Raw genomic sequence first — 25,908 nt, 5'->3', positions numbered from 1 at the left:
ATAGATTCACGTGATGATTACTTCCTAGGAAGCAGTGGTTCTAAAACGCCCAGGTCAGAGGAATTTTCATGGAAGTATAAAAAAAGAAGATTTATCCAGGTTACAAAGGACAGAAATACGGACAGGGGACTCGGCAGATGAGGGAAGGAGGTGGGACCAGGCGGGAGGCCTGGACGGTGGCCGACCCGACCCCAGCACGGGGCACGGCGACACAGTCAGCTCAGGCAGCGCCTGGCGCCCACCAGGGTCACCCACACCACCATCCAGCCCCAGGGTGTTCCCCAGAGACCCCATCCCCAGCCACCTCACTGCGGGGACCTGCCTGCCCACCATCACAGCACGCGGCTCTGTGTGGCCCTGCAGGTGGACGTGGCCTTTCCTGGGCTCACAGGGACGGTGGGGACTGGGAGCTAAGCCATGATGCCACAGCAAGGGCCGTGGGGTGCTTAGGAGCCCAGGATGCTATCTCCTGGGGTCCAGGAAGTCAGCCCACAGCTCTGCCAGCAGGAGGCTGAGGTGGGCTGGCCCCAGGGAGGCCTCCACTTAGCCCTGCATGCGGTGGGGATGTCAAGGGGTGGGGGCCGGAGCTGGGGACACTGAGGGCAGAGTTAGGGGGCATGGAGGCCCAGCTGGGAAAGGAGCGCTGGCTGCAGCCCCTGCCGTCCTCCATCACCCTGTGCCCTCTCTCCACCGCCTCCCTCTGATCCTTTGGCCTGGTGAGGAGCACTGGGCAGCAGTGTGGAGTCCCATGGCCCCTGGGGGCATAGGGCAGAGCCTGTCTGGGACCCAGAGCCTTGTCATGGGGCCTCCCCTGCAGAGCGGGCAGCCAGGGCCACCAATGTCCCCTGTGGCTGAATCACTGCTTAGCTGCCGTCTGCCCGGCAGGATGTGCCCGAGGCCCCCCTGGGAGGGCAGCTGCCCACCTTCACCAGCTCTGAGAGGCAGCAGGGCACCAGGAGCGCTGTCAGCAGGGTGACGACGGCTGCCAGAGGCCTGGGGAGCAGGAGAGCACACCTGTGAGTCTGTGCTTTCCCTGTGGCGCTCGCCCCACCTGTGCTCCGAGGACCCCAGCCGGTTCCCTGGACCCAGCTGAAGACAATGCCTGCTTTCACTCTCCTGCTCCAAACCTTTGAGGCCCTTTCCTGAACCTTGGCTGTCCCACACCAGTTGGCCTCCGAGGGTCCTGTCCCAGAAGGCAGGTGGGGTCACCGGGCAGACGGGATGCGGAGGGGTGGCCAGCTCCCCGACCTGGGGCCCAGAGGCTCGCTGGCTGCGAACCCCCATCCACGGTGACAGGCTCACACGCACATGTCACACGCACACTCATGGGTGTGCAGATGGCCATGTGCAAGCACGTGTGCACACACGGGCAGAGGCCACACATTCTCACAACCTCGTGGGGATGGGAAGCACGCGGCATTTACACTGGCGCCGAGCAGGAAGGATGGACAGGAGAGAAAGGTAGGCTCTCCGATGGTCACACCTGTTTACAAAAATCAGCATTTTGTCTTTCAGAGACTCTGTGGGCCAGGGAAGGGGTCCTGGAGGTGGGCAGATGGGGGGAGGAACAGAAGGAAAGAAAAAAGGACCCGGATTCCACTCGTGTCTGCACCAGTCCCCCAGGATGGCTGTGTTTACTAGGTGTCGCAAACACACACCGATGAGATGCCATCACCCATCGGCGCGTCAGAGAAGCACTCAGGAAAAGCTTGCTGAGGCGACATGTTCAGCCCACGGGTCTCCCGCCCCTCCAGAGCTGTGCAGATGTACGGTGACATCTCATGCCCTGAATCTCTCCCTGCCCAGCGCCCACAGCCAGGGCACCAGTGGGCTTGAACGTGGCCACGGGTGTGCTGGGCAGGGAGACCAGGGAGGAGGGAGGAAGCCGGGGCCCATGCAGCTCTGCCGCAATTAGAGGAGGAACCAACCACACTGGAAACCAGACGGAGCTCCTCACACGGAGGCCGGGTTTGATCTGCAACCGTTTGTTCAGTTTATGGATCAATATTCATATGATTGTTCATAATGTTTCGATTGCACATTGTCTTGGGTATGATGATGAAGGTGATCCTGGGTTGTGTTAATAAACTCTCGCTTGATGCTGGCACCTGAAGGCTTGATGTGCAAAGTTACACCTGGACTCAAAAGAGAACAGTAAGAGGATTTTACCTCGTTCCCTACTAGAAGTAATCATGACCATATTCGCTGGCTCTTCGAGATTGCGGGCTGGGAAATCAGCAGTGTGAAAATGTCATGATCCCAGTGTGATGCTATCCGCCCCATTTCCAAATGATGGGATTAGGGTAATTTTATTTTCCTTCATTGACATTTGCATTGAATCTGAAGTCCTGTGGAGTACATTTAATAATGTTATAATTAGCAAAAGAGGGAAGAACAGCATGATTAACTGTTAAAGTCTTAGAAGAAAGAGGCAGCGCTGGGCCAGGCAGTGCTGGGCGCTGAGTCCTCCAAAGGCCACGTGCTGCATGCCTGGCCCCGACACCCTCGTCCTGCCCCATCTGCGTGGTGCACCTGGCCCCAGCCAGCCCACCTCCCGCGCTTCCCAAGCCTCTGGGGAACACCTCCTCCGCCCACCCCTGTGCCCTCCCAGGATCCCCAGGCAGAGAGCGCAGGGGCTGTGGGGACACTAAGTGACTGACCTTGATGCTGACCTCCAGCCTGCTCCCTGTACACTGCCTTCAAAATAAAACTCAGTTCCAGCCGTCTCCAACCCTAAGTGACTTCTCCACTTAGCATTCTTTGTATGGTGGGTGTTTTCCCAAGTTACTGGAAGTTCTTCAAAAATGCTACATTTTAATGGTCGCCAAATATGACAAGATTTGGATTTGCCAAAATCTACTGAACTACTTGCATGATGCTTGAAAGACAGACATTCAAGCCCTTTCTTTCTTTTATCTTTGCTAATAATTCTGCAGAGAGGAGCAGGGGGCCCTGCTGCTGGCTCTCCAAGGTCTGGGGTCTGCAGACCGGAGGGCAGTGGCCACCATGCCCCCGTCTGCATCTGGGCCCTGCGATGGAGCTGGAGGTCACCCTGCCTCCTAGCTGGCCGGCCACGGGTCCAATTACAGCATGGGCCGGAAGGGAAGCAACTGTGAGCTTTTGATGTGAACCAAGTCCCTCTGCAGAAAAATCACACAGCCTGCACTCCCCTGCGGGTCTGGGGCTGTGCCCCTCACCACTCCTGTGTGTAAATGGGCTTCTGATCCCTCAGGCTCAGCCAGCGCACACTGCTGGCCTTCTCTGACCATGGCACTTTTACCTCCACTCCTGGCTGAGCCCCAGCCAGACCTCCTGTTCCTGGGAGGCCTGCATGGTGCAGTCCCAGGGTTTGTGGGATTTCGCTATGGTTTTAAAGGCTTTGCGTCCTTGTAATCAAATCTGACTGGTTTCACCTTGTTTCTCTCCTTGTTTCAGGCATAGCAGCAGAACCTCAAGTGGTCATTTGGGGTGGGCCAGGCAGGAGGAGGAAGGTCCCCGGCTCCCAGAGAACAGGAACTTCCGGTTCTGCAGAGCCAGGCCTGCAGCCACAGCGAAGAGCTTCCTGCTCCGCTGCCACAAGGCTGTGCCTTAAACCTGCTGTCTGGCACTGTTTCTAAGCCCTGCCACCAGGGAAGCCAGGCACGCAGCCCCAGCGCATCCCCTCTTCCCTGCTCCCCAGGCCTCTGGAGGCCCCAGAACAGCCAGGCCAGGATCCCGGGAGCTGGGCAGGGGCTGCTGGGCAGTTCAGGGACAGTGAGGTGGCCAGGGCCCCTGAGGGTGCCCAGCTGGGTGAGCCATATGGCGGGCGCCCTTCCCTCTGGGCACCCTCCCAAACCTCTGCCACTCAGGGAAGTGAAGGGGACGAGAGCCAGGCTGCACCCTGAGCCCATCTCTCCTGCCTGTCGCACAGCTGGCCCCATCTCTGCCCTCGCTGGCCAGGGTTGGCCTGTGGCCATGGCCGACTCCTGGGCTGTTTCCTGCAAGTTCCTCGGAATCTCCTGCATGCACACACCCAAAATCCCACCTCCTTCCACACACCCCCACGGTGCCTTCGCGTCCCCCCAGCACAGGCTGAGTAACCCCAGCCCCACCAAAGGGAGTCGCAGACCAGAGGGGCCGGGGGACCATGAGACCTGGGCAGGAGGGCCAGTCCCTTGACAGCCAGGATGTGAGATGTGGGCCCAGACAACGCAGTCCCCTGGGCGGGACACACTCGGGACAGGCTCCTGGCTGCTGCCGGAGCCCTCCTGTGTTCCCAGGGGACCCTCGGCTCTGAGCTGTCTGTTGCGGCCTCCTGCCTTGACCCTGCCTGCCACATGGTGGCGCTGTGGGCAGCGTTTTCCTGGGATTTCAAGATTAATTCCCAGATTTGTTTCCACCACGGAATTGAACCCAGGGCCTTCACACTGAGCTACCTCTCCAGCCCTTTCTGTACTTTTTATTTTGAGACAAGGTCTAAATCGCTGAGTTGCTCAGGCTCAACTGGAGCTTCTGATCCTCTGGCACCACATGCCTGCCTTTCTTCTCAGGGATTTCAAGTTCAAGCCTGGATGCGTTAAGCCCCACATCAAAAAGAAATAAGACAGAGAGTGAGGGCCAGTGAGGCCTGTTACACCCCTGCTTCGCAGCCCAAGCTGCACCCCAGGACCCATCATAACGCCCTGTGACAGCAGGCGGCACAGCGGCAGAGACAGACAGGCACCCCGTAGCAGGGACAGCGCGGCCTGTTTAACAGTCTCCCTCTGGCGGCAGGGTGGCTTCCCCCGAGAACACTCATGGGCTTTCTTCCTCTGTCTCCATGTGTGACGTCAACAAGACCGCGACACTGACTCAGGGGGCTGAGCTCTGGGGGCCCCTCTGCGGGGTCTTTGGGGGCACTGGGTTGGGCTCCCCTTAGGGGGTTTCAGGAGGCTGAGTGTCCCTGGGGGACCCGGCTCCCCTAGCTCCTGCTGAGTGTGCCCCTGAGCTCCAGCAAGCCCTGTCCTGCTGTCTGTGCCTGCACAGAGGTCGAATCCGCCTCTCCTCCTGCCGTGAGCGCGGGATGGGCCCCCCAGGCCCGGGCAGCTCCCCACCGTGAGCTGAGGGGCTCCCTTGGACGTGGACCACGAGTCACCTGTCACCATGGCACCAGAATGTGCTGTGAGCTCACCGGTGAGTGGCCCAGACCAAGAAACGTCCGATCTAGGCCGTCTGCCCCCCTTTTCCAACCCCTGCCCTGGGACGTCTGCCCTGGCCGCTCCTCGGGGCTGTGTGCTGTCTGTGCCTGGGCCCAGCCTGTGGGAAGAACATGGGAGGTGCAGCTTGGAGTGCTGGGTGGCCCCAGGGCAGGCAGAGTTGCCAGGCCCCTGGGGAGGGCCTCGGGCTGAGAACCCACATCCATCTCATCTCGGTACAAACCGGGAACCCTCCTCCACACAGGCCCTGCGGCCAAGTTCCTATGCTAGAGTCCTAATCACAATGCCTGTGGGGTGACCTTAATAGGAACAGCCCTCCCAACAGCCATTAGGTAAAATAGTGAGGCTAAGCCAGGGGCAGTGGTGCACACCTGTAATCCCAGCACTCAGGAGGCTGAAGCAGGAGGATCGCCATGAGTTCAAGTGCAGCCTGGGCTACACAACAAGACTGTCACACACACACATGCACACGCACACAGGCACACGTGTGCACACACAGGCACACACACACACACACAAAGTACAATGCTGCTTTCAGAGAAGACCAGGGACCTAACACCCAAGCCTTACCAGAGCAGGGCCAACCCGGGTCCTGCGGGCCGATGACACTGAATGGCCCAGGCGGGGCTGGGAGCTTCCCCTGCCACCTCCACGCGAGGCCATGGGGCCGTGCAGGCTGCAGCCCAGAAGGTCGACCTTCCAGCTGGAGGCCAGAGGCCAGAGAACAGCAAGTTGACAGCTCGAGGCAGCCGACCGGCTTCTCCTGACTCAGCCTCCACATTTCGCCCGGCCTGCAGCAGGCTGGTCCAAGCCCGTGCGCCCTGGGAGGTGAGAAACCATATCACTCCCTTTGGGTCCATTTAGGGTTTCTGGCTCATAGCCCAGCGGCCCTCATGGTTTCCTAGATGGCAGAAGGTGCAGGCTATCGGTCCTCACACGGCCTCGAACAGCTGCGGAAGGACGAAGGCAAAAGCCTTTTGTTAGGATATCAGACACATTAGGAAAGGCGGGGCTAGAAAGCAAGCCCTTCTCTCTGACCAGCCCTTCCCAGGGCAGGACAGCAACTAGAATTTCCCTGCTTGGAGCTGGACATAACAGTGAAAACACTTCTGCCTCCTATCTCTCCATCTCGACTCTGGAAACTCCTTGGTCTCTGGTCAGATGAATCCTAGGCCGCATCCAAGCCAGGATCCAGCCCCACACCTGGGTCAGGGGATGCTGCCCAGGGGGCTGGCCAGTCTCCATCTGTCCATGCCTCTGGGTCAGACCCTCACCCAGTCACTTCTGTAAGGCAGTGAGTATCTGTGTAACTCCAAGGACAGGCTTGGGTCTGGATCCCTGAGGTCACTGGAAGTGGTGCTGGACAGAGCCTAGTGCTTGGCGCTGTCCCCTGCACGTGTGTCCTGCAAACTCCCACTGTGGATGGTGCTTCCCTGGGTTCTGGAGCTGCTCAAGCAACCCAGCTGCACCAGGATGGGTTCTGGGAGCCCTGATTTATAACCAAAGGTTAAAAGGCACAGGTGAAGCTACGAGCATCTGAGGGCACATCTCGGGACCCCCCTGCAGGTGGACTGTGTTTGACTGGATTACCAGAGATGCCCTGTGGAACTGCGTGCTGCTCGGTGTGGCTGGAGCCTCACACCTGGCGTCAGGTGCTGTGTTGCAGGGCTGTAGCTGGGGAAACTGAGTCTGGCTTGCCTTCTCTGTGTGGCCATGAGCGGGTGGGGAGGGTGCATGGGAAAGAAAGGAGGCCATGCTCACGCAGCCAACCTGGGCATGGAGCAGCCCACCCCAGCCACTGGCTCTCCAGCATCACCCGTCCTGGCCCCTCTGCCCTGTGCCGCCTGGCCGGCTGCGCGTGTCCTGCTGTCCCTCTGCACAGCACATCCTCATGCCTGCTCTGCCTGCATGGTGCCTGTGTGGAAACCAGCTGCACAGAGCCCACCTGCCTGGCCTCCTCTGCCCCGGGGCTCCCTGACTCCTGAGTGGGGCTGGGCAGGTGTGACCCACTTCCAGAATATTCGTCGGGTCACTGAGTCACACACCTGACCCCTGCAGTCGCTGTGGGTCTCCTGGTCCAGGCGATCATCGTGCAGTGTCAGGGCAGCGGAAGAAGCCCTGGGAGGTCGCGCCTAGGAGGCTGTCCAGAAACTTCCAGAACCTTCCAAACGTGTGCTGTCCCAAGCCAGCACCTGGGCCTCACCCACAGCTCTGCAGGGTCCAGGAGCAGCGCCTGTGGGGTCTGAAAACTGCCGGGGATGGAGGCCCAAGGCTTACACCGCAAGACACTCGTTGCAGAATTCACTGAAGTCATCTAATTCACTGTGACAAACAGTGCCAAGTGCCGGCTGCACCACTAGGGTCGAAGGCCACAGTGAAATATTCGCGGCTGTCCTTAGTGTTTACTAAACTCCACCGCCCTTCTAAACACACCATAAACAATTATATGTACAACTTTTTTGTTTGCACAGATGGTAATGATTAAGTGAGTACAAGGAACCAAAAAACTAGCCCTATGCTTAAGAAAAGGCCTTCCCCAGCAGAGTGTGGCAGGGCACGCCTGTGATCCCAGCACTCTGGGAGGCTGAGCAGGATGATGGCAAGTTGGAGCCCAGCCTGAGCAGCTCAGTGACCCAGGTAGTGACTTCTTTCTGTCCCTCCTCTTGGACAACTCTGTCCCCGACAGGCCATCAGAGCTGAGTGTGACACTGAGAGTTGCTCCGGCTCAGCCCCCCAGCACCAAGACCCCCAGGGCCCCACAAGCAGTGCCCAGGAGGAGGCAGCAAGGTTGTGGGTTTCTCACTGCCCTGAGAGACCCTCAGGATGGAATCCCATCCTGCCCACAGCTGCCTTTGCCCAGCACCTGAGGCGGCCCAGACACAGGTGGCTTCCGTGTCACCCACACCCCGGGGCACCTGGAACCAGAGCACCCCCTCCCTCCTGGTTCCCAGGTCATCAGCTGACTTCTGCACTCCGACCCCCACACCCCAGGATGCTGACCCAACAGTGTCCTCCTGGGGTCTGCCAGCCAGTGTGAGCCATGAGGGCTCCATGAAGCACTCACCCTGGCCCCACCCTAGAGCTGCCACACACCTGGCTCACAGCACCACTGCAGGAACAAGACAACACCTGAGGCCCAGACCACCACATAGGGCTTCCCACAGAGGAGGAGATCGGGTTCCCACAGCGATGGGCAGCAGGGCTCACTGCCCAGCCATGACCCTGGAAACGGCACAGTGGCCATGAACAGCAGGGCTGAGCAGATGGCTCCTCCTCACCACAGCAGCGCACAGATGGGCTCGGACACCATGCTGAGTGCTGCACCTGCTCCTCATCACTATGCAGAATTCTCAGGGACAAGAGAGACCCAGTGGGAATCAAAAGGGTCTAGTAGGGTGAACACCAGCCTGATGGACTCGTGTCCCAAAGCTGAGGAACTGAACAAAGAGAAGTTTCAGTTTTTATACATTTAGTCAAAGGGGAGTGGTCTATTAGTGACAAAGTAAGTGAGTTTAAACAGAACAGAACGGGGATAGACAGTTCAGTAATTTAGCCTTGTAAGAAGAGAGTGTCTTATGAATCACATGGGAACAGAGTTTGTTTATAGAATATAGTTGTTCACAGAGCACATAGTTCTTTGGGGGTTCCTGTACAGTGATAGGACTGTTTACCTTATCAGGACCAGGGGGAGGTCAGTAGTTATGGGAAAGGGTAAGGCAGAATCTGAACAGGGAGCTGTTAGACTGCTTTCAGCTAGGAGAACTGATTTTCTTTTAAGTTCTGCTTTGTTCCCCTCTTTGATGCTTTCTATAACAAGTTTTACCAGAGAGCACCATCTTTATCATGATTATTATTATCAATTTTTGTCACAAGGGGTTGCTCAGCACAGCCCACTGAGCAGAGGTTGGTGCTTGGGTAAGACCATCAGTCGGTGGTGTGCCTGCCTACCAGAGTCTCCACAGCTGTCTGAATGTTTCTGACAAGTAGGGGTAAGAGGCAAGGGAAAGTTATAACAAAAAGGATATGGGACTTATGTTGATCTTCAGTCTTCTGTTTGAGTAGCTTCCAGGGTGACTAGAGCAGGTGTTGTCTGTAGTGGCAGCCTGATCTTGTCACAGGATCCTGCCGGCTGGTCTACTTGTCTTGGGCTGTTGGCTTTAGCGGACTGTGGTAGATCTAAGACACAGTTCTTGTAACTTTAACAGCAGTGGAGGTGGACAGAATCACAGTATAAGGCCCATCCTATATGGGCCCTAGAGTTGTTTTTTTGTTTTTTGTGTTTTTTTCATACCAGGAATCAAACTCAGGACCTTGCACTTGTGAGGCAGGCAGTGGAACCACCGAGCTAAATCCCCAGCCCTTTTTTTTTTGACCCAAACAAAGTCCCTAGGTTTGAATGGGTATACTGGGTCTGTTAAGTTTATGAGCATTTTCTCTTGTACGAAGCAATAGATATCTTGTAGGGCTATTCCCAAAACCTACATTTATTTTCTCAGGGACAAATTTTTTAGTTTACAAAGATTACCTTTAATTTGACCTATGATTGGGGGGTGGCTGGTCATATAGAATCTCATAAGGGGAATGCCCAGTTTGTTTGGTGGGGGTGTACTGGACTCAGAGGAGGACCATGGGCAGGACTTGATCTCATTTCTTTAACATCAGTGTGAACTCCTGGACTTTCTTGGCTATGAATGTTGGTCCATTGTGTGACCCTAAGGACAGGAGTACCCAAAATCTTGGGATGATGTCTCCCAACAGCATCTTGGTCACCTTTCATGTCTTCTTTGTTTGGGTGGAGGCCTCAATTATCCTGAAAAGGTATAGACAAGCATCAACATATATTGATTGCCACCAGCTTGAGGCAGTTCAGTAAGGTCTATGAGCAAATTTTTACATGAGGCACCTCTTAAGCTTTGGAATTTTTGTCACCATCTCTGTCATCATTTTCTGGGCATTAACTTTTTAATGTCTATGCTTTCTACGTCTTGTGCATTGCTCCCAATCTAGCCTTGATCCATTGGCAGGTCTCAGCCAGGTTTGGCCCTGTTCTGTTCGTGTTTGTGCCTTCACCCCATGGTGACTTCTGTCTGTTTCTCCATCAGCATCACTCCTAACCGATGCATTTCCTTTTGAACCTCCTATCAGCCTCTTGTTTAGTTTCTTGGTCCTGATTTATATACACCTTGGTAGCTATCTCTAAAAGCTGGGACACACTCATGCCAGCAAAGCCTTCTAACTTTTGCATTTCTGCCTGAGCTTGTCCCACAGAGGCTGCATAGCATGCGCTGACCTCATCCACAGGGCTCCCAGCTGGGCACAGTTTGCAGGCAGGGCTGCAGGCTGCAAACAGGGAGGCCAAGGCCACAGGCCCTGAGTTCCAAATCAAGAGCGTGGTGGGGCTTCCCCCACATGCCAGGACACCTTCCTGCCTGTTCCAGCCTCTCCAGCTCCTGAGCTGGTGGCCACACTGCACCAGCCTCTGTCTCTGTCCCCACAGCCCCCCCCCCCCAGTGCTGCTGTCTAACTTCTGCCTGTCTCTTGCAGAGCATCAAGGTGTGGGCAGCCTGCCATCCACTATAACCTCCGATCCCCAGAGAGGCCGCTGCTGGTCCTGGTCAGGATCCGACACACCACAGCAGTCATCAGCAGCACCCACAGGACGGTGTGCAGGCTCCAGGGCCATGAGGGTGTGCAGTCTGTCCTGGCCATGAGCAGCAGGACAGTGGCTCTGCCCAGCATGTGCAGTGCTGGCCCCCATGGGGGACACCAGGTGGGGTCACAGGAGAGCCGAGGGGCAGGGCTCCTGCCCCCAGGCCATCCCAGGAGCCCACCCAGGGCCCCGACAGCCAGGAAACCCCAGGACCCTACGGCCTGGACTGCATCTTGAAATCTGATGGCCCTGGGCCGGACAGCCATAAGCCCAGACCTCATAAGCTCAGTCCTGGAACCCTTGGCACAGCTCCAGGTGAGACTTCCTGACCTTCGTGTGGAGCCCATGATGATTCACGGTTGGGGACAAAGCAAAATGGGAAGGAAGGCTCAGTAGCCCCTTGGCATCAGGACTCCACTGTGCATGGGCAAAGCCCAGGATCCAGGTGGCTGCTGGGAGGGGGCTCAGGGACTGTCCTGCTGGCCCAGGTCATCCTGTACAGGAGGTGGACACTGTGTCTCAGGGAATGGGGTTCACATAGCCCTCCCGGGACAGTGCTCAGGTCTCCCAGGATGTCCAGGTGGGAGCCACTGATGGGGGCCCTGCACCAGGGCACCCCAAGTCAGGTCCCCACCTGAACAGAGTGGTGAGGTTTGTGCTGTGTGATGTCACTGCCCACTCCAGCCCCCAACAGAGGGCCAGTGACGGTGGACACCCAAACACATGTTCTCACATGCAGTTCTCACGCTGCACACAGTGCCATGCATGTCCTTATGACATTCTGCAAACATGGGTCCTGCTCAGGAGCCACCCAGGATATGCACAGACTCATGGGGCTCTGAGGACTCACCACACAGACAAGCAGGTGACAGAGTTGACAGACCCCAAACCTGGCTCCTCAGGACAGGACCTTGGAGGCAGGGCATGACCCTTTCCCAGCTGCCAGTGCAGTAGTCAGCGCTCCTGCCGCAGGGACACAATGCCGGTGCCCACACTGAAAAGAGGGGCTTAGCTTGGCTCAGGACTTCTGGGGATCAAGTCCAAGGCTGGCTTGGACAGAGCTGTGGTAGAAGGGCATGAAGCAAAGCTCCTCGGTTCATGGTGTCCGAGACACAGAGAAGGGGCAGCACCAGAGAGGAAGGGGCAGGGACCAAAGGTCAGGCCTCCCTGGCCACCCAGACGCACTTGGAGTATGCTCGACTAATCCCCGAAGATCCCAAAACCAACCAAGCTCACTTCCCCCCTAACGTCCCCAGATCATGAACCAGTGAAAATTTGAGTTCCAAAGCCTGGGGACAGTTATGCAACTGGAAGACCGCCGTGGTTGTTAAAGGAAACAGTGGCCCTGGCCACATGGCCATTCAACAGTTCTGTGGTCCCTGGGAATCCATCAGAGCCACATAGGATAAGCTACCAGAGTGACGAGACATGTTTGGCCAGTGGGGGGAGGGAGGGCACTTCCTGCCAGGCAGCCAAGAGCGTGCTGAAGTGTGACCCAGGAAGGGACTGCTCAGGTCACCTCCCGCCTCCTCACTGGGCAGCCCAGGTGCTCAGGGTGCGAGCTGCCTCTTCCACACGGGGTGAAGGCCGATGAATGGCTGGATCCAGATGAAGATCCTCTCCAGGACCTGGCCTGGCCGCAGTGTCCTCAGGGCCCGGCCCTGCTGACCAGCACCCTCACTGGGGCTGTGTGCTCTGCAGGCCTGCATAGCCCTGCTCTGCCCACCAAGGGCCTTGTCCTGTGGAACCAGAGCGGCACCCAGACCTGGCTGTATTCGTGAGCCTTGGTGGCTAAGCAGCACCTGGCACCAAAAGCCACCAGTCCTCAGGGCAGCTGGGCACAGGCTTGCCAAGGGTGCGAGCCAGGTCCTTGGTCCAAGCCGCGGTCCAAAGCTCTATTCTGGGGAGAAAAAAGCCCTCCTTTGTTTCTCCCATGGAAAGCACCATGCAGGCCCTGCATGGCCACGCTCCTGTGCAGGTCTTGGGCCCACACTGGCCCTCACGCTCTCTCTCCCAGCGTCCTCATGGGTGTCACCAGGCAGTGGTGGCTGCACTCACATGCCCGAGCAAACCGTCCGGGGTTCTGTCCCTTTGCTGCTCTAAGCAGTGGCATCAGACAGTCGCCCTTCTTCCTCGAGAGGACTGAGCGTGGTCGCCCTTCCACCCAGCCGCTGCCAGCCCCAGGACCATTAGTGTCCATGCGCTCATCAGACAGGACGGGACTCACATGCAGGTGTCCTGGGTTCTCGCCCTCCGCGTCTGCAGCGGAAACCGGGCAGGTGGTGATTCACTTGCATGTTTGTCTGACAGCACGGAGTCTGGCTGGGGCCGCGGTGTCTGGATGCAGTCTGTGCTCTGCCAGCCCTCGCTGAGTTCCACCTACAGACAGGCTGGGTCAGAGCACCAGGCGGGAGGAGAGGAAGGGCCTCAGTGGTGGGTTTTTGAGGAACTCAGCACACTGTGAGAAACTTCGGGCTTGTCTTTTGTATAAAAGATATAAACAGAAGCGCCTCCATTTCAGCCTCCGGTTGACCCTGGGCGGCCCCTCTCAGACACATCGGAATTTCGAGAAACGCCTGCTCAATTTAAACTCTGGAAACAAAGCTGCCGGCCAAGACAGCTCATCAATACCCAAGGACTGACTCTCTGTCCCCCTGCCCTCTCCCTTCCTGCTCTTCCTTCCCCTCAGCAACCCTTTGGCACTGCTTTCACCAGGCAACCAAGATAGATGTCAGCTTTCGGATCCAGCCAATTAATTCAAAGGACTGCTCTTCCGGGTTGCCACGTGTGAGGCGTAACCCCCTTCCCTTCAAGTCTGAAGGCTCGGCCCCCCGCATGGCCAAATACTGGGCCGGAGAGCTCGGGTCCTGCCTGCTGCACTCCCAGAAGCAAAACTTCCTGGGCTCATTCTGCGAGACTGAACCGCCCTGTTCATTTGCTTTTCTGTTGGTTCGGGCCAGCCACTGGGGGTGGACCCCAGGGGTGCTCCACCCTGAGCTCATCCCAGTCCTCTTCTATTTTCCCCCAAGATAGGGTCATGTTACGTTGCCCAGGCTGGCCCTGAAAATGCAACCCTCCTGCCTCAGCCCCCATGTAGCTGGGACCATAGGCGAGTGCCACTGAGCCCAGAGAATCAGCCTCACGCAGTCCAAAAGTCAGCGTGCGCTTAGTCCACCTCAAAATGGGAAGTCCTTGTGAACGGAGACGTCTCCGTGGCTGCACCTCCAAGTCCACCCACAGCCCGTCAGCCTCAGCGCATCCTCACTGGCTCAGCTCACCTGGCTGGCTCAGTCTTCCCATCACCTCTGGAGCTCTGGCTGTGACTGGGTCACTGCGGCTGGGGGACTGAGCCCCACACTCTGCAGAGCCCCGGGCCCTCACAAGGACACAGGGACCTGGACCGGGTGGCCCTGGTGCACCTGCCCTGGGGCCACCTCAGGCGTGGCTGGCCCCCTGGCTCAATGCCCCTGCCTCACATGGCCCGGCGCCCTCTTCAACAGGTCCGCACCGGAGCACTGGACACACGCGGAGCTGAGCTGCGCTGGCCTGTGCAGAACGAGGCCCGGCCGGGTGTCCACCTGCCCCTGCTGTCCTTGGACAGCCACCTCCCTCAGCACCATGGCCCATGCGCCCACACTGGCCCGGCCTTCGGCACCTGTCCTTGCTCGGCTTGAGACAGAGCAGAGTAGGGTCCGAGTCGGGCCCGGCAGCCATCTCTGCCGGAACCTCCTGGCCCGCACTCCCGGGATGCAGCCCAGATGCAGGTGCAGGAGCCTGGCTGGACAGAGGAGCAGGGGCTGCACCAACTCCAGCCGAGCTCTGCAGTGGGTCTACACTGAGGCGGTCGTCCAGGAGACGGAGGGAGCTGCCGGCCGTCCTGTCCCCCTCGGCTGGTTTCCAGAAGTGACACCAAGCAGCGGCCCCATGCTGTGCTCTTCCTCTGGGAAGACACTGAGTTGGGCCCCATGGCTCACGTCTGTCATCCCAGCACTCTGGGAGGCTGAGGCAGGAGGATTGCAGGAGGATTGCAAATTTGAGCACCTTAGTGATTAAGTGACAGTCTGTCTCAAAATAAAAAAATTTAAAAGGGATGGGGATGCAGCTCAGCGCAGAGGCCCTGGGTTCAGTCTCCAGTGCTGCAAGAAGGTGGCTGACATCGGAAGAGGACACTCCCTGGGCTGATGCCCAGGCCCAGACCCACAGCCAGTGCCGCCCCACGGCTCAGCCTGGAGCATCTCAGAGCCCAGAGCCCAGCCAGACCCGCACTCATGGCTCTGTCCCCAGGGAAGGGCCCTCACTCTGCTCCCCGCCTGGGGACAGGTGGTTCCCATGGTCCCCGGAAGCACCAGAAGCCTGTCACACTCCCCACAAGAACCAGGGTCACCTACCCTGGGTCAACCTGAAGCCTGCCCTGTGGCTCAGTCCTGGTGCCATCAGTGCTGTCACCTCTCCTGTCCCCAGGCCTCACTTGAGGCCAGGTCGCCCTCACCAATGGAGGGAAGAGGCAGCCCGGAGTCCCATGGGGACTCCTGGCCCTCAAAGGACCCAGGGAGCTGGCTGGATGGCTGGGCCAGAACCATAGGAGGGAGGGCCAGGCCTGTGCAGACGTCCATTGCCCTGCACAACGCAGACTCCAGGCTGGGTGGCAGGAGTGCTCTTGGGCCAGCTCCCTGGCCTGGCCTGGAACCAGAAGCAGCCTCCTGGCCTTCAGGAAGTGAGAGGATGGGTGGGCGCTGTGCTTAAGGGGCTTCTCTCCCCCAGGGGCAGGGGCCTCTTCCACAGAGCTAGAGGCGGTGCAGAGGGCTTCCCCCACCCCGGGCACTGCTGTGAGTTCGCTGCCACCCGCAGGCCGCAGGCAGGGGCCCTGCTGTCCAGAGACGGCCAGCCTGTCGCAGCGTGCTTCTGAGGCGCTGGGATTTCAGGCTGAGCTGGCGCACCCGCCGAGGGGCCTCATCGCCTTGGCCAGGGCGCCTGGCCGGCATCCAGCCAGGGACAGAAGGGTCTGTGTGTGGGGCTGTGCTCGCGTCCCAGCCTGGCCGGCCCAGCAGGAAGGTGGGGTGGCCTTTCACAGGCTCAGCCGCGCTGAGTGAGGGCTTTTCCGAATGGTCACATCCTCCCCCGCCAGCTGCTGGTTGCCTGCCAGGGACAGCGTTTGGGTTTTCAATGCAAACATCAGAAGCTGAGGCCTGGCCAACTCCTCTCTCTGCACTCTAACAAAGCTCAGTGGAATAATTGAGATAAATCCACTCTTCACAGCTGTGCTAGGCCAGGAGCCGCCTGGGCCCGGCGTCCATCTGAAGTCACCCTGTGCTGACGCCGAAGCCTGGCCAGGCCGCCCGCCAGTCACCAAGGCCCTGCTGTCCTCGACGCAGCAAGGTGCCGACTCCCTGCAGGGCTGCTCTGGAGGCTGGGGTTCAGCCACCACGATGCCAGTGATGCTAAAAAAGGTTTTACGAGGAAGACACTTTTGCACCAAATATAAAATAAGACTGAAAAGCTGAAACTAAAATAAAATATGAACTCCGTCCACTGTCAAATGACATGCCTGAAGTTGGAGTCTGTAGTTAAACACCTGCAAACCTGCTCAGCCTCTCACGCCCCAGTCTACCCCAGGCCACCGTTCCAAGACCCCAGACTCATAAGCTAAAGATCAGCAGAGCCCAAGGCCCACCCGGAGTCCCCAGGGCCCAGCAGCCCTCATTGTAGACAGGGTGGGCAGGACAGGGGACAGGGCGAAGGGATGCAGATCTGACAGGGGAGGAAGGAAGGGCCCAAGTGCCAGACCAGGAGCCAGCCGGGGGCTTGGAACAAATGGCCCCATGAAGCAGCCCTCCCCATTCACTGGACAGAGCAGGGCTCAGAGCCCAGCAAGGGGCTGGGGAGGGCCACATGGCTGCTCAGGAAAAGGCGCCCACCGCCCAGCCAAGGGAGGCAGGACGCAGGGTGGCCCTCCAGGGCCAGTCCCATCTGGCCATGCCACCTCCTCAGTAGAGGCGGCCACTTCCTGGGATGACCCTGCATCTGCTGAGGCCGGAATCTGCACTGCACAGGGAAGGGGGCCAGGGCCGGGGCCTCACAGGGAGGGAGCCGGCCCTGCACACCCTTGTGGCCCTGTGACCGCCTTCCCTTTCTAGGACACGTGGGTGCCGCCACTGCCCCACCACTCTCGAATGCATGTCTTGTTTCTCTCCATGCCGGGACAGGGGTCTCCGTGCGACCCAAACCTTGGGTGCCCAGGCTCTGTGCCTGCTGCCCTCACTCACCACCGCCAGACCCCCTCACCTGCAGCACTCATGCACTGATCACAGAACATCACGACACAGGCCTGTGCCAGGCGCAGGGCAGGGCCACCCAGGGCCACTGAGTCTGGTGCAGGGGCTGGAGCCCTGGAAAGATGTGGCTGGGACTGGCCGGGAGGGTCCCTGAGGGCAGCTGACCCCAGAGGTGGGCAAGCACACTGCCCTGCGGTGCCTTGTCCCCTCAGCCTCTACCTGCAAGTGCAGGATTGAGAGAACGCAGCCAGGAGCCTGCAGCAGACAGCAGCGCTGGAGACGGAGGCGCCTTTGCCCCAGTGGAGGGGGTGGGGTCTCCGTGACTGGAACTGAGGGGTCTCGAGGGCTTTGTCCCGGGCCGAGGTCAGGGCCACACCTGTGGAAGCCCTCCAGGCCAACTGTGTCCCTGGTCTCCGCACTCGACCCTGGTTCTTGCAGTACCCTGAGGAGCCACTGTCTTACTGGGCTGGGCCAGCAGCAAGTGGCCATGCTGGTCCCTCGGCCGTGTCCAGGCTCACCCTGAAAGGTCACTCAGGTCCCCCGTGGCTGCCAGCTCTGAGGTCAGCCTACTCCCTCAGCAGCCCTGACCTCTGTGGCTGAGGTGGGGTGGGGTGGGGTGTGCAACAAAGCCCCACCCTGCCAGCCCTGAGCAGGAACTATTGGGGTCTCCGTGCAGCCCACACCGCACATCCCCCCCGCAGTGCCACATAAAGAGTCGGGAGAAGGCAGTGCCCTACGTGATGCCCTCTCTCTCGCTGGTCCGGATCTCACAAGGCTGAGTGTTATGCAATTCTCATGGCTTCCGGGAAGAAAAGCAAGAAAGAGGTACAAATGCCACTTGGGTGTGCCGCTGCGTGTTTGCGGGAATGAGGAGAAATGGGCGGCCAATGAGGATGAAGGGGCCCACAGGCCCTTTCTCACCCCCCTTCTCGCCCGCACCACGCTCACACGATGCCCCCAAGGGTCCCGAAGTTCCTACCCTCAGGGTGATGCCCCAGCTGTTTGGTCCTTGGAGAGGTCCTGCCTTGGCTCCTGCGGGCACCATCCCTTACCCCTGCCCGAGCCAGGTCCCAAGTGCCCCCGTGCAGGTGGCAGAGGGTGTTAGGTTGGGGCCTTTCTCCCAGGGGTGTGGAGTGTCCGTCTGCTGGGCAGGCACTGGGCTCTGGGATGGAGGAAGAGGCAGCCCGCACGTCTGCCCGGCTTCCTGTGTCCTGGGGCGGCTCGGGAAGGCCCAGGGGATGGGGACCTGCCCTGCAAGGCCATGAACCCCTGAGACCACTGGGGAATGGGTGAGGGCAGAGGGCACTGCCCCGAGCAAGGTGTTTGCCCTGGACAGAGTCAGGGTACTGTGCGTAAAGGTGCTTCTGCGTTCATAATGAGAAGTTAATGATTAACCTGGAAAAGGTGAGGGAGGGCTTCTGGCCACTTTGAAGAATGCAGATTTCACAGCTAACAGACGGGAACACTTGAACACGCCTGCTGGGAGTGCCTGTGGACCCAGGCTGCCAGCCAGGTTCTCCGGGGCCAGAGCCTGGGAGCCACAGCAGCCTCGTCCTCACCCTGCATGACCCTAAAGTGGCTCCCGGGAGGGGTGGGCCTGTCCCTGCAGCAGCCCGATGCCAGTGCCAGCACCCACTGTGGTCTCCTTTCTCCTAGTTTCCTCCAGGCCAGCCCAGAACCCTCCATCCCATCCTGAGCGGTGCCATACCTCAGGGGACCTCACACGCTTGCAGGCAGAAAACTAACTGGTCTTGGGGCCAGAAAGGGAACGCCTCGAGGCCAACTGCAGCCGCCACAGCAGTCACAAACGAAATGGTCTTGATGGTCCAGGGCCACTGAGTCAAACGTCAGAGGAAAGTACGGCCCCTGAGATGCCTAGTGTCCAGCCATAAATGACCCGAGAATGTGCAGTGCCTGTCACATGACAATGTGTCCTCTGAGTCTGTGTCCACTGACTCATGCACTGTGAGAAACTGGACTGCAGAATTCAGAGGAGACAATGAAGTTGGTGGGCGTAGCTCAGGGTGGAGCCTGGCTTGGCAGGCTTGAAGCTCTAGGTTTGACCCCCAGAACTACAAAAGCAAAAATATTCACACAGCTTGAGTGGCAAAAAGAAGAAGAAGAAGGACAAGAGAGATTTGCAAAGATATTGCAAGTCTAAACACTGAGTCTATTTTGCCACAGCTTTTACTGAGAGTTTGGATTTTGAGTCAGAACACTACCCCGAGGAAAGAAATCCTTTGGCATGGACCTGGGGAAAGTATCCTCAGTGGCCACATTGTATCTTCTCTGACGAGCTAGATGATACTTTGTATAACACGGAGCAACATGTTGCAGGCTTTCTGTTACTGTCTCAAACACCTGAGCTAAGGACCCAGAGAGAACAGCTGGGGCCCTGCTGGGCCAGCCTGTGTGGACCACAGGGAACGAAGTGGAGAGCAGCAGGAGCTGGGCACATGGTACCTCGGGGCTGCCCCAATGTCAGAAGAGCCCCACCACCCCCAGCAGCACCATCTGGGGCCCAGCCCTTCACACCTGGCCTTCGAGGGACACTGCAGCTCTAGGGTCTGGGGAAGTCCCACGGACCCCGACAAGGACCTCGCTAAACGCACCTCACTGACCTTACCCCCAAACACAATCAGTTGCACAGGACAAGTGAACCCAATTCACGTGCCTGGTGGCGCATGTGCGGGGTTTCCCTTCAGGGAACGCAGGGACAGGCATCCCTAGGTCTCCAAGCCCAGGCAGTGTGGCCTTCGCTGTCTGACACGGGCCTGGGTCTCTGACATCCCCTTAGAGGCCTGTGGACCTCTCAACCCCGGCTGGGAGGGCATTCACCTGCTTTCTTCGTGAAACTTCTGCGACAATTATCAAAGAAGAAGATGCAGAGGCAGCAACCCCACAGGACTCCAGCAGGTGAGGGCCAGGGCTGGGATGGGGAGTGAATGTGAGTTACACCCTGGGCAGCTGTGTGGCCTCAGTGTTCCGAGGAGCAGCATCTGTGGCTCTCAGACGTGGCAGGCGAGGCCTCCCGACAGAGGGAGCATCTTGCCTGAAGAGCGGAAGCAGAAACAGTAATAAAGATGAGGCGCATTGGCCCTCCTGTCCCCGAGACGCCACAGAGATAGGGCCCACGGGAAGTCCCTTCTGTGAACCCTTGCAGAGTCCACAGCAGGACAGGGCTGTGACCTACACCCAGCAGAAGAAAGGCGGCCCCTGGCTGGAGTGAAGGGAGCAAAGGGTGTGGGTCTGAGCAGGGGACAGGGCTCACTGCCAGCGGGAACCAGTCCTCCATCCCTGCAGCCCATGTTCTTACCACCGCCTTCCACAAACAGGAAACTGAGGCTCAAAAGTGGAGTCAGCAGGCCTTGCTGGCCTGGCCAAGAGTCCTCACACACAGCTGCACCCACCCCAGTCCCCATGAGCCACTGAGGCACTGTGCAGCCCCGAGGGGCCGGTGGCTCTGGGTCTGGGAGAGCAACACACGCTGAAGGTGTGTGGGTGACCCTGGGCCGGGGTGCAGGTCTGGGGAACATGTGGGGGGGTTGCGGGACAACACACTAGCAGAACGAAGCCCACGGCACCTCCCAGGCAGGCCTGTGACCCTGTGGGTGTGCACGAGTCCCACATCCAACAGGAGCTGGCGTAGGGAGTGCGCTCCTTGCCCTAGGCACCAGGGATTGGCAAATCTGAGCCCTTCCACACCAGGCTGATCAGGACATCTCCCCAGTGACCTGGTCCCAGCTGGGTCTCACCGAGTGCCTCACAAGAGCCACCGCCACCTGAGATCTAATAGGAAAGTGTGGCTGATCCCTCAGCCTCATGGGGTTAGCATAGGGCCCGGCTCCTCTGCAAACCCGGGTGCCCCCAGCACCCCAAGCTTCTCCCCAGCCCCCAGGAACCCTGAGAAGACAGGAAGTGGTGGCACGGGGCCACTCTGACACCACATGGGACCCCGGGGAGGGAGGGGAAAGAGACGCGCCCCCCCAAGGTCACAGGCAGGGGCAGTCCTCCCACCTGTATGTGACCTTCCCGTGACAGAAGGGCTGACTGCCCATGGTCCCAGCACCAGAGTCTCCCTGAGCTGCAAACGGGTGTCAGCCACAATCCTTCAACTCTGAACACAGAGCACAGGGGACTGCTGAAACCTGCAGGAAGACAGCATTGCCCATACAAAACTGCCTCAAAGAACAACCCACCCACACCAGCACTGTCTGCTAGCTGAGTACCTGGTGCTCACCCATAACCCCAGCTACCCTGAAGGGAGGCTGGGGCAGGAGGACTGAAAGCGTGAAGTCAGCCTGGGCAACTTAGCAACTTAATGAGACCCTGTTTCAAAGTAAAACAGAAGCAAAAGCAAACAAAAACCAAAACCCGTCTGCTCCATCAGAGGCTGGCATCACACAGGAGAGTCAGTAAACACCTTGCAGCATGAAGGCAGGACCAGGCCCACTCCGGCCACCGCTGTCTCCTGGAGCACTGGTGAGGGACACAGGAGTGGCCCTTCCAGCCTCACAGGTGTCCTCCTCCCACACAGATGCATGATCAGTGCCAGCCCACGCTCAGGGCACTCGGCCCCACAGAGCCCCCTTGCTGACAGTGGCGTGGGCTCTTAGACAAATCCTCCAGACAGGCCTCTCGTGTGGGCACATCGCTTCGCTATGAGGCCAGCTTCACAGGGCATGCATCCCAGGCCACCACGTGGGTGTCCGTGCACTGTAGACAGGTTGCATGCAGCTGGGTGTGCGAGGCAGAATAGAGGAGGAGAGGATGCAGCCTGTGCCGTACACCCCACCCCACACTGTGAGCGGTGCTGCACTGTGGTGCAGGCTGCAGGCCTGACAAGCACGTGAAGCCCCCTGGCTTGGTGGGTGCTGCAGGACCAGCCTCTGCCACCCCTGAGGGTACCCTGGCTCCCGCCCAGTGCCCCCAGTGAGGTCCTTTTCCCTCCCCTGAAGCTCTGGGTGATGAGGAGGTGGTGGTCTCTAGTGGGGCCAAACCCACTGAGATGCCACCAGCAGAGCTTCGGAGCCAGAGGGCTAGTTAGGTCATTGTTTTTTGTTTTTGTTTGTTTTGGTACCGGGGATCAAACTCAGCACCTTGCACTTTCAAGGCAGGCACTGGAACCACTGAGCTAAATCCCCGGCCCGCCCGGGTTAGGTCTTTGTGAAAGGGCGGGAGCCAAATCCCTTACTGCTACTCTCCAAAGGCTTCTCACCTTCTCCCTCCTCACAGACAGTGGCGACCCCGGGAATCACAGAGCAGGCACATGCCCTTCTAAGTGATGACCGCAGAGGGGCCTGCTGATGGGGCAGGGAGGGCGGGGAAGTAGCAGGCAGGATGGAAGGGGGTCACAGGCAGCAGGGCACTGGTGCCTGCAGAGGGGCAGGGTCCGGGAAGGGCCAGGCCAGGGCCTGCAGAGAATGGGTGGTGATGATGGCGCCAGGTAGGCTGCAAACGAGCGTGTGGAGGATTTGAAGGGGTTTCCCAGATCTATTCCAAGCTGCAAAGACAAATAACACATGGCCAGGGCCTTTGCTTTTTCACTTCCTCCACCCCAGCGGCCTATATGCTCGCAATACACAAGCATGAGTTGAACAAATCATAAGCACCAGCCCAAAATATTATCTAGCAATATAGCTGACAAAAGTGCAGAATTTGTACAAGGACAGCTGTAAAATGCTGTGGAACATTAAGGAAAACTTTGGTGAACTGAGGGCTGAGCCCCATGCATGATGAAAAGATCACAGGTTAAAATGTTACTTCTCTCCAAACTTCTGTATTCAGTCAAAATAATCCCAATGAAAACTGTTGGATTTTCCTGTGGAAATTGACAAACTGACTCTTAAGATTTTCCGAATCAGTATTTTTCCACAAAGGAAAGAAGGAGAGGAAGGAAGGAAAGGAAGAAGCAAAGAAAAAAGGAAATAGAGAAAGAAAATTAAAAGTTCCATTAAAAGAGGGTGGAAAAAATAGATGCATATATTACACAGGAATTATATGCAAAACATAAAAACTCTGCAGATCCACAAATGAAAAACAAAAATATTTGCATAAGAGTATTATTTGACCAGAGCACTGAAGATCTATGGTGGTAGCCAATCACATGAAAACACTGGATACCACAATCCTGAGTGCAAATCCCGTCAGTGGGACGCCGCCACACACGTCAGAATGCCTAAGGTTAGAAAGTCTAACCACACCAAGCGCTGGCAGGTTGGGCAAAACTGCTCGCCGAAGCAAACACAATAAACACATGTGCTAGAATACTGTATTCATTAGCAAAATATCCTACAAAATGAAGGTACAAGGGAAACATTCATAGGCAACCAAAACCTGGAAGATTAGTTGCATCAGCTGTACATTTCAAACATATCAGTGGGATGTGTTTGGGAAAAAGGAAAATAATACAAGAAACTCAGACCTAAATGGAGCAATGGGTGTACTTTAAGGGGTAAATATACAAATAAATACAGAGGCTTTTTAAAATAAATCTTTTCAATCCCTTGAAGAAACAATCGACTCTTCCAAACAAACACAGTAGCTCTGTACCTTGGAGTCTGCAGCCCAAGTAGACTTGGAGTATTAGCACTGAGGAAGCGGGTACAGGAAGCCCAGGGTTGTGAGGACCTTCCGCCACGCCTGAGGTGGCACAATCCAGCTGGGAGGCCACCATGTAACACATGCTGCAGGCACCATAGCAGAGTAAAAAATTAAAATAAAGAGCATAACCGACAAGCCAAAGGTGTCAATAAGACGAGTCACTGAATCAGCCCAAAAACATCAAATACAAGAAGAAACATTTTTAAAAAGCCAAAGAACACAACCAGAAAATGAATAGCAGGATGTATTTCAACCCCAATCACACTGACACCTCAAACATCACCATTATCTCTGTACCCCAACTAAAAGACAGTTCTTGAGGGTGGGTGAATAAAGCCAGGTACAGCTCAGTGCTGTCCACATGGACCCCTCTCCAGGGGCCAGAAAAGCCCAGAAAGACAAAAAGAAAGGGGTAGAAAGAATGTGTAGGGCCAACACTGAACATAAAAAGGTGGAGTGGCCACACAACACTGGACACTGGACACTGGTATGGGGGAGCCACCAGGTAAAGAGAGCAGAGGGTGGCTTGTGGAGAAGACCTAACAACTCTACACGTGTCCATAAGCCGTATACATACAACAGCACAGCTTCAAAGCTAACAGGGTTGAGAGTACAACAGTCAAACCTACAAATAATCAGTCTTGGTTTTTGTTGTTGTCTTGTTTTTGTGGTATTGGAGGCCCTCACACTAAACTATATCTCCAGCCCCTTTTTATTATTTTTTATTTTGAGACAGGGTCTTGCTAAGCTGCTCAAGCTAGGCTTGAAATTGTGATCCTCCTGCCTCAGCTGCTCAGAGTTCTGAGGTTACAGTCTCAGTGATTAATAGAACATGTTAAAAAAAAGAGCAATAAAGATAGAAGGCATGTACAAATAAAACAGTCAACCAAATGGACCCAGCTGCCATCTACAGAACACCCCAAGTAGAGCAATATTTTTATCACATGCACATGAATGTTCGTAATTACAGATCACAGAAGGGTTGAACTCATACAGACATGATGTGACCACAAAAGAATGACATTAAATTCATAACAGAAATGGACCTAGAATCTTTCTAAACATTTGGACATTAACACAGATCTTGATACGTGGGTCAAAGAAGAAAACAGGAAAATAGAAAGTAAATTCAACTCGTGGGTGCGGACAAGGCTGCACTTAGAAGACAGAGTATAGCATTCAATAACCAAGGCCTCACCCTGAGCCATGAGCCCCTCCCCGCCTCGGGACGGCCCTTGAGGCCTAAACCAGTGCTGCCGCCAAAGGGAGCAGAGGCCCCGCACAGCAGAGTGCCCGGCAGATCGCCAGGCCAGGTTTGTTTCAGCCACACAAGTGCACTAGGCCTTTCCAGGTGGCCCGGGTGCTGCGCCCATTTCTGGGCACTGAGAACATGCCAAGTGTCTTCCCCGAGACAGTGCTTCCCCTGTCCCCGAGTGTCACCACACCTGACAGACACACCGCCTGCCTGTAGCTCCTGCTCGGGGCCCCGGGACCCAGGGTGCTCGTGGATGCCGGCCAGGGTGGGCGCTCTCCCAGCCCCACCACCCGACTCACACTGCCTGCATCTCCCAAGGCTGAGCGACACACAACACAGCGGGGATAAACACAGCTGTGTCCTCTCCTGGCCCTGAAGCGCACGTCCCAGGTAGAAGGGAGGGGCCTTCAGCCTGCCCGGGCTTTCCTGCTGTGTGTCTCCCAAGGAGGCCCCATTCCCAAATGAGCTCATGTCCATGGGGTGGGGACTGCGACGTCTCTCGGGGACACCCTGGGATGGCCCCAGCTGGGCACCTCTGCCCCATCTCCAGCACAAAGTCGACCTTCCACACCGCCTGGCAGTTTAACTGGGGGCCCCCGACTAACACATCTGCACCCACTTCTCAGTCCTCCAAGACCCACTTCTGAGGCTGTAGGAGCCCCCGGCTTGGACACCCTCTGGCCTTGGCCAGGGCCAGCGTGCCCCGTCTGGGCCACCAGGGCCTGGTCAGGGAAGGGCCCGGACAGCCAGGGCGGGTACCCCGAGCAGGCGGGGACCCTGGGCCCGGCCTGCTCGCCCCTCCCTCCTGTTTCCTCGGATTCCTAAAGAGCCAGAGAGCTATCCTGCTTTGGCCTTCGTTGTCTAGGCCTCGCGCACTCGCGGATCCCCCAGCCGCCGCGGGAACCGGATCGGGGCAGGGGCAGGGGCAGGGGTAGGGGCAGGGGCAGGGGCAGG

The 25,908-nt window shown here is 57.6% G+C and overlaps 1 long non-coding RNA gene across 5 annotated transcripts; it reads right to left on the bottom strand.

The window, feature by feature from the left end:
• Window positions 1–863: 863 nt before the first annotated feature.
• On the bottom strand, window positions 864–25,870 carry LOC106009435 (uncharacterized). Of its 5 annotated transcripts, none has more exons than XR_015442156.1 (8): window positions 23,649–25,870; window positions 22,315–22,599; window positions 21,114–21,244; window positions 19,935–20,148; window positions 11,675–13,214; window positions 7,220–9,984; window positions 5,745–6,124; window positions 864–2,348 (listed from the first exon to the last, which is right to left on the bottom strand). It is a non-coding gene; the product is annotated as an uncharacterized LOC106009435 (long non-coding RNA). The 5 variants fall into 5 exon arrangements; XR_015442155.1 differs by having other exon boundaries at window positions 7,220–11,818; window positions 13,052–13,214; XR_015442157.1 differs by having other exon boundaries at window positions 13,052–13,214.
• Window positions 25,871–25,908: the final 38 nt, after the last annotated feature.

This window comes from Heterocephalus glaber, unplaced genomic scaffold (assembly GCF_053883595.1).
Source record: "Heterocephalus glaber isolate CG9 unplaced genomic scaffold, H.glaber_assembly_v1.0 deba00001537, whole genome shotgun sequence".
NCBI classification, from domain to species: Eukaryota; Metazoa; Chordata; class Mammalia; order Rodentia; family Bathyergidae; genus Heterocephalus; species Heterocephalus glaber.
The sequence above is the reverse complement of the archived record's forward strand: the minus strand, read 5'-3'. Positions and strand labels throughout refer to the sequence as shown.